The following is a 9,207-nucleotide window of genomic DNA, read 5'->3' on the forward strand; positions in this document are numbered from 1 at the left end:
TATAAAGCACAAACAGGAACAATCTTAATAAAATCTATTCCTTAATATAGTCCCTGACCCACGGCAAGAAATAGTCCTCCTTCCAATGGGGTCTCTTGGGGGGGTGCCCAGGAAGCACCAGGGGCCCCTCTCCTTAGGTCCTTGACTAGGCCGGGGGGCTGCTCACCCAGTCCCTTCTCTGGGTTTGCCCACCCCAAATGTCTTTCCCCTGTGGGACCCAAGGGCCCAATGACTCATGCTTCCTCAGGTAGCAGCGGTCAGGGTGCAGCTCGATGGGGTCTCCTCTGCTGGATCGCCTCTCCGGCACCGCTGGATTCCTCCCCACCTTGTACCCCGTTCTGGGCACTGAGGGCTCAGCTCCTCTCAGCTGCTGCACCACTGCTGCTGGCTCCTGGGTGCTGGGCTTCATGCTGCAGCACTACTATTTCCCTATACCCTGGCTCAGCACCGAGGGCTCTTTTAGCACACGCTGGACCCTTCAGGCCTAGCTGTCCATCTTTATGCCGGGTGGATAAGCCAAGCAGCCCCCGCTCCTCCCTGGCTCCGCTCCCTCGTGTGCCGCCCTGTGCACCATGTGGCCTGCTGACCCTGCAGGGTTGCAGACTCAAGCCGCTGCTTGCAGCTCCCGAAGCCTGGGCTCCATGCACGATGATGGGCCCAAGCGGTCTCACACCGCTCCCAGGGTCAGGTCTCCACGCACTGTCCCTGCGCACTGTCAACAGCCCAAGTGGTCTCGCACCGCTCCTAAGGCTCCTCCAGTGGCAGCTTCAGGAGCCTTGGGCCTACTGCCCACTGGGGGAGAGCTCCCCAGCTTTTCTTGGCCCCACTCTTCTTGAGTCCCTTGCCGCATCTGCCTCTCATGCTGGGCACGCAGCTCCTTTTATATGGTCTAGGGCTCTGCACCTGAAGTCTTCCAGACCTGACAGTTTACAGCCTTCAGTCAAGCCCAGGAGAGCTCTTCTCCCCGTCCCCTTAGGAAAGGGGCATGACTTTATTTCTCTAGCTGCCTCCTGATTGGTGGATGGGCTCCACCAATCAAAACAGCAGGATCTCAAGCCTGGGACTCAACCCAAGCTCTGAAAGGTGAGCCTGCTACACATGTACTTGTAACATAGTTGGATGGGAAGGGAAAGGAATGGGAGGGGAGGATTCACGGGGCTTGTCTTTGGGATTGGGATGGGGTCTTTTAGATCATGTACCGACAGAGAGAGACCAGACCAATCGAGCATAGGCAGATGCAAGTGACAAGGATTTTGGGGTGACTGTGACCATGCCCAGGGGAAACTCCCAGTGAGAGTCAGTACTGCCCAGTGAGAGTCTGGGGGCAGGGACTGGGGAGGCCGGGTGGTTTATATGCGCTTCCTGCTGTAATACATTAGGAAAGACATTACAGGGGGTAACTTGGTATTTGACTCCCCCTAAAATCTGCGGGAAATGACACACAAGGCTTAACTCATTCAAAAGCACCATTCGTGCGAACACAAACCCTGTGTTGTGCAAACACAAATGCACCACACTAAAAAAAAGCCACGTTAAAATTTTCAGGCCTCTACATTAATGCCTGTATCGTCTACACATGCCCCAAGTGGCGGAGTCTGCTGCTGGTGCTGAGATCACTGAGGTGCAGGCCAGGCTGTGTCCCATAAGGAGTTAAGGGAAGTGAGCGCTGGGCAGTGCTGAAACTGTGGTTGGGATAGGAGTATGGGCAGGACTGTGGGTAGGGCAACGAATGGCAGAAAACCGAAATGAAGCTGCGAGGGCAGAGCAAGGGACAATTGAAACACAGGAATGCTGTAGACAGGTCAGCACAGGGGAAGTTACAGGCAAGGCTGGGAGGAAGTGAGGGATGCCAGGGGGCTGCAGGCAGGGTGTGGTGGGAGGTGCCAAGGGGGAGCTGAGGACAGGCCAGGAGGTGAGAGAGAAAGTTACAGCCAAGTTACTCCTGTCTCTTCCAGGTCTAACTCCAGCGTGACTCATGTCCGACATTCCCCCACTGTCCTGCTCCCCTCCTGGTGGGGATGTGCAATCTCTGTCATTAAAGGTGCAGTAGGAAGCCAGTGCGGGTTGGGGGAACGGGGGTGTTGTGTGTGAATTGAGGCATTGGCTCTGCAGACTGCCTGGGCAGCTGGATGTTGTTTTGTCCAGCCTACCCTAAGAGAGCGCCTACTTCAGTGCTAGCAGACAGGGCAGGCTACCTCACCTGGCCTCAGACTTGAGCATTCCCTCAGATCCTAGATGAGCTGCCAACATGGCTCCCACCAGGGCTCGTTCCTTTCCCTAGGGCTGCGTTCAGGAATTAGAGGCAAATGCAACTCATCACCAAGCACAATATGCAGTTTTCATCTTAAGGCCTTTGTGGCTGCTGCCTACATGGCCGGAGTTGCAGGTTTCCCTGTGTTCCTTCTTCTGCTCCAGTGTCTCGCTCAGCTAGCAACTCCCCACTCAGCCTTTGCTGGCCTTTTATCTTCCCAGCGCCGGCAGGTGCCAGCGGGCTTAGAAGACAGCAGCCAACTTGGCACTGTGGGAGCACGTGCCTCCAACACACCGTTCTGGGCTGAACCCCACCAAACACAACACACAGCAATTCTCAGTATGGGTAGTGCTGCCTTCAGTCCAGGCTAAGGGGTGAGGGTGTCTGGTGAATTAGCTGCTCCTGTCTCCCCTATGCAAAGCAATGGGTCCTGCACCCACTTGCCATTGTACTGTGTGGACCCTACAGGACCCCACTGAACCAGACTGTGAGCTGAGAGTCACATGAAGCCTGGAGCCTCAATCTCAGGGGCCTAAAACTGATCCCCTGCTGGTGTATGGCTTGTCTGCCAATGAGACCTCTTCCGCTGACTCACCTGAACCAACAGGATTGTGGTTTGCCAATTAACTGGGAAAGCATGAACACCTCGTGCCTCCCAAGCCTGGGTGGGCATGGCGATGGCCCGTAGGCAGCGGTGGCAGTGGCGGGAGCAGGTGTGTGGCAGTGGTGAGCAGGGAGCTCCCGCAGGCAGCTGTGCTGATGGCAGTGGCAAGGGCGGGCCAAGCGGGTACCGCCCGCAGGCGGCTGCAGCAGTGTCGGTGCCAGGGGGCGCGGTGGGTGGCGAGTGCCAACAGGCGGTTGGCGACCACCCACAGACACTGCCCGCAGCGTCAGCAGCAGCCAGTGGCGATCGGTGACCGCCTGCAGATGCTGCCATCGGTGTTGGCAGCGGGTGGGGGGGAGTGTCAAGCAGCAACCACCCACAGGCGCTGCCACAGTGGCAGCCAGTCTCAGGGGGTGCACCACCAATATCTGGGGGTGCATGTGCACCTGCATGAGCCCCCTGCGTGAGCCCCCATAGCCAATGGCAGAGAGCTAATTGGCAGAGCAATGCAGAATGACATCACGTGAGTGACCTGAGCTCCTGACATGTCTGTGACCATGTCAGAGGCAATTAAATATTAGGCCCTTCAGTTACTACTGCACCATTCACTTCACTGGAGATTTAGAAGACTAGAGGAGTCAGCCCAACAGTTGTAATAACTTCACTTAATTACAACCTATTTCAACTGTAACCTACGCATGAGATTTCAATGAGTTTTGACTCCATGGGGAGTTTGAAGAGTCTGTGATATTCTATTATTAAGAACATACAAAATGAGGAGGAGAAGGAACAAGACACTAAGTGCTGAAGTTTTAAAAAATGATGATATTGAAATGTTTTTTCTGTTAAAGCAAGAGCATATTTCAGCTAGAAAATGACCTAGAACATTTAATTAATCAGCCAATTTGGGAACAAAATTCATTAAACTGATGTAAAGTATGAAACATAATACAAACCTTGACTCCTCACCTGTGGCCTCATCATCAGAGCCTTGTTAATATTAAACATCCCTTGTTCTAACATGCAACTGCAGCAATCTCCTACCAGGTTGAAAACAGCCCATTTATTCCTACTCTATTTTCTGACCTTTTCTAATCTAGCATTGCTATGGCAGGCACAACCAGCTGGAGCTGTTACACATAGTCTTCCGAACTCCTGTTTTGTAGTGTGCAAGCAAATGTTTGGTCTTGCAAAGACATGCTGCTGGGAGGTGTTTGTTATGCAAGAATTTGGATAGAAGGAACTTGTGTCAGCAGCAGGAGAGTCTGTAATGCTTTGCATTGTGATTAGTCAGTTCTTGTGGACCACCTGAAGCTTAGGAACAGGGCATGGGTGTCTGGCCCATATCCTTGGAGATGGGTTTTTACTGTCTTCATGCAGCCAAAACCACAATTTCTTCTTAAACAATAGTACGTTTGCCTGAATTTCTCCACGAATATCTCCTTCGCTATGGACAGTATTTCTGTGCTGATTCAGTTGATCCAAACAAGCTGCTTTAGAACCGTGAGACGTGGAAATACCGGTGTTTGTGAAGACTGCTTTTACAGTCTTCTGTCTGTTCATTGTTGAAACCCAGCCAGCCTGCCTATGAAAACGTCACACTTGCTTTATTCACTAGCTGGCAATGAGAACTAGCACACAAAGCTATTTTTACTGAGTTGGGAGACAAAAGCCTTTAGTGCATGAAACTGGATCGCTGGGGAGGTACACAAGGATCTTTATGGATATTCTAACTTCCATCTGCAGCCTCACGGAAGTTAGGAACAACATTACCACTCCATCTGGGAAACCAGCCTCCCTCTGAACCTGATTCTGATTGGTCTTTAGCTTTCTGAATGAGCTCTTCCTTGCCAGAAATATTTCATGCTCAGCTTCAGCCCACAGATAAATTTGTTTCTAAAATATAAAGTAGTATGACCAGCCCAAGTTTTCAAAATCATGTTTTGGCCCTCCTAACAATGAGGCAGGCTCAAATGACATGAGATTTCTGTAAAATGAAAAAGGCCAGCTCATTTTTGCCTTCAGCTTTGGAAATCTCCAATGGGTCATACTTCCCAGCTTTTCTTTCCAACTATGAAGGCTAGACTTTACTTTAAAAAGGGAAATCTCATAGTCTTAGAGAACCACATGATTTCTGGAGCTTGGGCTTTAAAAAAAAACACCAAGACTGCAATATAATCCTCAGGGCTGATGACATGAAAATATGAGGTTCATTGATCAAGCAGTGGGACTAGAAGGTTTTTCCTCTTCTGGAATGGATAAATTTTCCAAAATGTTTGTAGCTCTTTGCAAAAATAGATGAGGTTCCCATTCATCAATTCATACCATTTCCTGTATAGAAGGAGATCTATGTAATTTGGGTCTGTAACATTTAAGTCATTGAGGGCCAATACTGCATCATCTGGAAAATTGGCTTATTTTACAGTTCCCACAGAAATCCCGCTAAGGGCCAAAGATCACAGGATGTATTTCCAGAGGAGCAATTTCCACTTGGGATCAGTTCCTGGCTTTGTCATGGACTTTCTGTGTGACTTTTGGCCAGTCACTTAATTACTCCATACCTCAATTTCCTACCCTGCACAACAGGGATGATACAACCCCAGAAGGGTCAAGGGAGTCAAATCCATTGATGCATGTGAGGTGCACAGATACTATGACAGTGAGGACCAATAATACCTAACTGGTTTGCAGCTATTTTTTTGATAAAAGCTCTGGGCTTGTTTTCCTGTGAGTCATTGGGCTGCATTATTAGCACCTGCTTGGGTGACTGCTAGGTATTTTCAAATCCAGAAAGTTTCATTTTCTTTAGTAAGAATGCTTTTTCACCAGGACATCAATACTGGAAAATGTCTGATTCACTATTTCCCTGCCATGCAGGGAAGGGGCAGAAATAACCACCCTCTAGCTGCACTGTTCAATCACACCAAGTAGCTGAACCAAACAGCTCCAGAGCTGCTGGAAATCATTGATCAAAAGTATTCACCAGGGACTAGACCATGCTGACGCTAGGCTAGCTTTGGCAGTAAGGAAATACAGGTACACTCCCGGCAAAGTACTCTGAGTGTAGATGGAGCTACACTGACAAAGCTGTACTTTGCACTGGTAGATTAACTCCCAACCCAGGAGAAGAATATGCTTTCCCAGTAAAAGCACAGCTGTGCTGATGGACCTGCATCTGCTCTGGGGGTTTATGCCAGCACAGCTGTGGTCAGTAAGAGCTCACACCTCATTATAACCTTGACCTGTATGCTATTCTGGCAGAAGTCTAAAGTGTAGACATGAATTAGTGTTTGTCAACACAGGAAAATTGACAAGAATAAATCTCTTAGAATAGCTCCTCAGGCAAATGCTCTACTAGAAATAAAGAGGATTCCAGAATAATTCACTCACAAAACAGAGTATCCCTGCAGGTTTTGACAGGGCAGACAAGAACTAAGAAAACTCTTTACAAATGTAAGAGATGAGCACATGGTGACCACTCCACTGAACCAGTGCGCTGAACGTTCCCAGTAAAAGACCTGTAGAATCCTTCTCTTTGTAAACCCTCAGCCTTGCTGGAGGACCTGGTGAGTAGCAGGACATTAGAGCCCCAGCTCCCTGTGCTCCATGACCAGATAGACTTTCTGGTTTCTGATAGTTTTTGCTTCAGTATATACCCCCTCTCCAACAAGTAAATTCATTCATGGATGCATCTCTTGAACTAGCCATGACTGTGAGTAACACAGCCTCCTGCTGACAAGTCATGTTGCCCTTCATTTTCAATGTGATTCAGGATATTTTCAACAACAGTACATCAGTGCCTTGTAGTGCAGCTCTGGGGAGAAGGTGCAGGTTATATCAGCAAGTCAGAGGAGCACTGGAAAGTTTGGCATGTGGGTATGTGTGGAGAGCACCAAAGCAACAGCTGAGGATTGCGATGCTGGGAAGGGTCAGGAGTGGCTTTGAATTTAGGACTGCCTCCAGAATTTCTTTGACCCACCCAGCTGCCACACTGCTCAGGTCTCATTGTTGTATAGTATAGCATAGGAGCTGGAGCTGAATGTTATTGCTAAGATAATCAGCAGTGAAACAGTTCAGCAGGGTTTGAATTTACACTCCGACTCTTGGCGGGGGGTCTGTGGCAGTGGCAGCCAGAAGCTAGAAGGAGCTGCTGCTGCCTGAGCTGTTTAGAAAGGTGTGGGGCAGGCCAGGGCCTCTCATCTCTTATGGGGGAGCTCACCCACCCCGAGCCTCCTTGTATTTTGAACGCTGTAGTTTAGTGCTAACAGTTAAATGATCATATTTAGGTTTTCCAATTATCACTCTATTGAGGAAATATGAACAGCTTCCATCTCTTTACGTAATTGTCTCAGGCTATTGGCCAACTCAGGCAGATGTCACTGCATCATTATAATAGATTTCACATGGGTAGTTTTGCTTTGCAAAGGATAGTAATAAGGGATAAAGATAATAGGTAAAGGTAGAAGTTTAGCTTTTGGACAACAGTACTACAGCAAGAGTCTGGATTCTGCTACAGACTCCTGTTGTTCTGGGGACTGATTAGAGTGAAGGCCTAGGGTGATGTGTTATTCATTGCAGAATTTCCTCCAATGTTGCAGAGCTGTGCACCAGTGTCTTAGCTTTTAGGGTACAAAAGTACATTTATAGCCTGTGTGGTTGGAACAAAAAGCACAAATATATGAGATGTAACTGATGCCTGCATGAGACTGATCATAACAGGAAGTTTATGTTATACCCTTAAATTTAACCCAGGCCCTTTGTACTGCTTCTAGTGCCTGGCAAAAGGGTTACACATGTAAAACAAAAAGAGGGATGAGTGGATAGACATATGGAGGGATAGGTGGGTGGGTAGAGAGTGTGGATGGATCTCAACCAGAAGTAATTGTACCACCACAATGTATAGTATGGCACTGCTAGCTGGCAGCATTAGGCTTTCAAAGGATAAAGGTGCTAAGTCCAAGTGATCTGACTTTACTGGGGGTCTCCAGTTCTTCCGCTTGCATACAGACTGTTTTCTGAGCTTTCCCTGCTTATCTTTTTTGGGAGAAATTTTTAGCTTTGGACTTTCTCCTAGAGCAGGGGTGCTTAACCTCCAGCCCAGGCCAAATCTGGTCTGCAGACCATGGCATCCAGCCTGCAGTGCTCTGACAGATCAGGACATTTGGTGGTGGGGGAGCAGTGGCAATTAATACTACCATCCCTCCTCTGTTTCCAAATTACCAAGTCCCATGAGGCTGGAGCAGGGCTGAGCTGTGCCCCCCCCCCGGCTCTCCCTCACATGGTCAGATCAGGATCGGGCCATGCCCCACTTCCCCCCACCCCACATAGCTAGAATAAGCCCTTGCTGCACCAGATTGGGCCCACCAGCTGGATCCAGCCCATGGATGGATTGGGCAATGCCCATCCAGCCAGTGTGGCAAAAAGTTTGGGCACCACTGTCCTAGAGTCACTGGGCCCCCGGTTCCAGATCACTCCCAAGAACCTCATGCTTCAGTACATCTAAGCCCATTGTAGCACTTTATCTCTGAATCTGCCCTAAACTGTGTCCAATGCTTCAGCCTGAGGAGTTGATGCCATCTGTACCAGTGGTGATTGGCAGAGAGGCAGAAATTAGCCCTGGGCCTGCTCTCTCTGGGTCTGATGGCTGCAAAATCCTCCCCTAACCCAATGAGTTACATTGTTTTCATAACTGCAAGGGCTGGGCACTGGCTATGACTTCCACTGAATAATGGAGCTAATTTTCCCACTATCCAGCATAAAAGCCCCACATAGGTAATGTTTATCCATCCAAGTAATTGCCAGAGTTCTGGCAAAGGGCTGTTTGTGAATAGGAAATTCAAGAGAACTGGGATGTGATGATTAGGGCAGGGCAACATAACTGATAGGCCAGAATAACTTCACAGCAACTCAGAGAGAGACCTTTGGCTAACAGGATCCCACAAAAGTTCACCAAGCCTACAGTCTAACCACCAGAGCTCCCAGCTCCCTTTGAAGCTGGGTATAGGATTATAGAGTCCATAGAAAAGTGGGGCTAGAAGGGACTGCTGGAAGTCATCTAGACCAACCCCTGCCAGAGGCAAGATCATCCCTATCCCACCCATCCATTACAAATCTTTGTCTAACTTACTATATTTACATGAATCCAAGATGAGGTTTTCTTCCCCATTCAATATAGGGGGAAAAAGCATCTCATCTTGGATCTGAGTACAAGTGTGGGTGGGGCAGGTACCAGAGCGTGTAGGCACCATGAGGGGCAGGTGCCAGGAGGCACAGGCATGGGGTTGGCAGGCAGGAGGGAGGGCAAGTGGTGGGGGGGGCAAGCAGCATGGGGGGCAAGTGACAGGGAGCAACG

Source organism: Gavialis gangeticus, unplaced genomic scaffold, assembly GCF_001723915.1.
Source record: "Gavialis gangeticus isolate Ggan-Ray unplaced genomic scaffold, GavGan_comp1, whole genome shotgun sequence".
Taxonomy (NCBI): domain Eukaryota; kingdom Metazoa; phylum Chordata; order Crocodylia; family Gavialidae; genus Gavialis; species Gavialis gangeticus.